Raw genomic sequence first — 4,121 nt, forward strand, 5'->3', positions numbered from 1 at the left:
TGAAACTTAGTCGACTTGAGAAAAGTTAATCGACTGATAATATCATCAGTAGACTGAAAAACCTTTTAGTCGACTGCTGCTAAAATCTTTCAGAAAACACATGTTTTGTTCAGTCGACTGATAAAACCATTAGTCGACTGCTGCTAATTTTCCAGAAAACAGACATTTTGTCCAGTCGACTGATAAAATCTTCGGTCGACTAATTTGACAAGAATGACTTTTTAGAAAATATGGCGCAAAAGGATTAGTCGACTGATAAGTCTATTGGTCGACTAATAAACATGAAAATTTAAGAAAAGAGTTTTTTAAAAAGATTTTCAAAAGAGTTTCTTTTAGAAAAGTTTTTCTAAAGACTTTTAAGGTGAAATGCAACCTAAATATGCACTCTAAGTAAGGCTCTTACAAGAATCTAAGACTTTTAATGAATTAAACATTTGCACACTAGTCTTCAAGGATTCTTCACTGAATTCTTCAATTTCTTCATAGCCTTAGCTGAAATGCAGTTGATTCTACTTGCTCATCATCAAAACCTTGTACTTGAAGTATCATGTATGGCTTCATTGTTGTAACAATCTCCCCCTTTTTGATGATGACAAACTTAATCAAAGATGACGCATTTAGATGCATAGATGGAGATTTTACTCCCCCTATCAATATGCTGCAAAACATTAAAAGTTAGCACATTTAAAGCACATATATCACATATTGATTGGTTTGCATTTCCATTCATCATTTCTTCATGCATTTAGAAATACATTCATTCAAAGCTTTCTTTTTCTCTTAATTTTGCATTTCTCATGCAAGATCTCCTGTAATGTAATTGCTATCATCTTTTTCTCAAGATCTCCCTGCAATTTCAAAGTAATGCTATCTTTATCTTTTTCTCCCCCTTTGTTAGAATCAAAAAGAGTAAGGGCAAAAATAGCATAAGCAAAATAGACTTTTAACTCGTATCTCTATTTTAAACCACGGCAAGAGAGTTCCGGCGTGTTTTGAAGATGCGCCAGTCACTGCAAGAGGATTCCGGCGTTTCAAGATCACGGCCAGAAGATTCCGGCGTCTCCCTGTTACGGTAAGAAAATCCCGGCGAAGATGGAGTCGAACGACACTCCGAGGGTTTTTCGGAAGAGAGAGAGGCAAGAGAGAAAGAGGGGTTTAAGGGTTTCATTTTTAAGAAAAAACAAAAAGGTATGAAGTGAAACGATGCCTCTTTTTAAAAAAAAAACGGGTTTTAAAACAAATCCAAGGGGTGTCGGGTCCCTTCACTTAAATTTTTTTTAAAAGAAAATTTAGTCGACTAAAACTTTATCGGTCGACTAAAAAGTGCGACTTATTCTAAAAATATCATCAGTCGACTAGAAATATATTGGTCGAGTAATATGGTGTGATACATTCCAAAATATAAAACACCAGTCGACTAAAATTTTATTGGTCGACTAATATAGTGCGATTTTGAGATTTTGTTCAAAAATCAGCATTTTTATAAATCCAAAAATGTGCAAATACCTAGTTCTCTCCTAATTCTCATAAAATCTTCATTTTTAAGAGGTTTAGTGAAGATATCGGCATGTTGTTCTTTAGTGGAAATAAAATTTAACGAAATATCTCCTTTTAACACATGATCTCTTAAAAAATGATGTCTAACTTCAATATGCTTAGTTCTTGAGTGCTGAATAGGATTTTTCGAAAGATTTATAGCACTAGTGTTATCACAATAAATAGTTGTTGTGGAATAATTCAAACCAAAATCTTTTAAGGTCTGTTTCATCCAAAGTACTTGTGAACATGCTAAACTAGCCGCTATATATTCAGCTTCAGTTGTTGAGAGTGATACTGAATTTTGCTTTTTACTAAACCAAGAGACTAAGGAATTTCCCAAGAAATGACAAGTTCCACTAGTACTCTTGCGATCAGATTTACTTCCTACAAAATCTGCATCACTATATGAAACTAAATCAAAGGAAGATGATTTTGGGTAAAACAAACCGAAATCTGAAGTATCTTTCAAATAACGAAGAATTTGTTTTACTGCAGTTAAATGAGATTCCTTTGGATTAGCTTGAAATCTTGCACACATACAAACACTAAACATAATATCAGGTCGACTAGCAGTTAAGTATAATAGAGATCCGATCATACCTCTGTAGAGCTTAGTATCTACACTTTTACCATTTTCATCTTTATCAAGAGAAGTAGTTGTACTCATAGGATTCCTTCTTGATTTCGATGAGTCCATCCCAAATCTCTTGAGAAGTTTTTTTGTATACTTAGCCTGATTGATGAAGATTCCTTCTTCAGTTTGCTTTATTTGAAGTCCAAGGAAGTAGTTTAATTCGCCCATCAAGCTCATTTCAAACTCTTTCTGCATAGCCTTAGCAAATTCTTTACAAAGAGAATCATTAGTAGAACCAAATATTATGTTATCAACATAAATTTGCACAATAAGAATATCTGAATTAAAATGTTTAATAAATAAAGTGGAGTCTACCCGACCAATGGAAAAACCAGATTGTTCTAGAAAATTTCGTAGTCTTTCATACCACGCTCTTGGTGCTTGTTTGAGTCCATACAAAGCTCTTTTCAATTTGTAGACCTTTTCTGGATATTTCTCATTTTCAAAGCCTGGAAGTTGCTCTACATAAACTTCTTCATTAATGTGTCCATTTAAGAATGCACTCTTAACATCAATTTGATATAACTTGAAGTTCATGTAACTAGAAAAAGCAAGCATCATACGAATTGACTCTAATCGAGCCACTGGTGCATAGGTTTCATCAAAATCTATGCCTTCTTCTTGATTATAGCCTTGTGCCACTAGCCTTGCTTTGTTACGAATGACTTCACCATTTTCATCCAGCTTATTTCGGAAGACCCATCTTGTTCCAATTACTGGATGATCCTTTGGTCTATCAACTAGATCCCAAACATCATTCCTAGTAAATTGGTTAAGTTCTTCAGACATGGCTAAAAGCCAAAATTCATCATCACATGCCTCATTGATATTCTTTGGTTCTAATTTAGATATGAAAGCAACATTTGCAATATATTTTTCTAACTGCCTTCTAGTTTGGACACCACTCTTTATTTCACCAATAACTTGTTCATGTGGATGATTAGGAACTTCTTTCCAAACCGGTTGAAGAGGAATATTTTCTTGAGAAGTACTCTCTATCAAGGGTTCTTCTTGAAGTATTGCTTCTTCTTCTTCGCTTAGAGGAATAACCTGCTCACAATTCTCATCAAATGCAACATGTAGAGATTCTTCAATACAAAATGTTCTTTTATTGAAAATACGATATGCTTTACTTCTAGAAGAATATCCAAGAAATATTGATTCATTTGATTTTGAATCAAACTTATTAAGATTATCTTTGGTATTTAACAAGAAACATTTACTACCAAAAATTTTGAAATATGAGATCTTTGGTATACGATCATAATACAATTCAAAACATGTTTTATGTAAAATTGGTCGAATAAGAACACGATTTAAGACATAACATGCTCTATTAATTGCTTCAGCCCAAAAATATTTTGGTAAATTTTTATCTTGAAGCATGGTTCTAGCACATTCTTGCAAAGTTCTATTCTTTCTTTCAACAACTCCATTTTGTGGAGCCGCTCTAGGAAAAGCAAAGTTGTGAGAGATACCATGTAAATCACAAAACTTTAGAAAAGATTCATTTTCAAATTCACCACCATGATCACTACGAATTTTAATAATAGATGTAGATTTTTCATTTGTAATTCTTCTACAAAGTTTAGAAAATTCTGAAAAAGCATCATTTTTGCTTTTTAGAAAAATCACCCATGTAAACCGAGAATAATCATCTACTATAACAAAAGCATACTTGCTACCATTCAAACTTTGAATTCTAGATGGTCCAAATAGATCTAAATGTAAAAGTTCAAGAGGACGTTTTGTTGAAACTATATCTTTTGCTTTAAAAGAACTCTTGATTTGTTTACCCCTTTGACAAGCATCACATAAGTGATCCTTTTTATATGGTATTCTAGGTAGGCCTCTTACAAGATCATTCTTGGATAATTTTGAAATAATTTTAAAGTTAACATGTCCAAGTCTCTTATGCCATAACCATTGAATTTCATTTGAAACAATA

This window comes from Nuphar pumila, chromosome 11 (genome assembly GCF_984573655.1).
Source record: "Nuphar pumila chromosome 11, dmNupPumi1.hap1.1, whole genome shotgun sequence".
In the NCBI taxonomy this organism is placed as follows: Eukaryota; Viridiplantae; Streptophyta; class Magnoliopsida; order Nymphaeales; family Nymphaeaceae; genus Nuphar; species Nuphar pumila.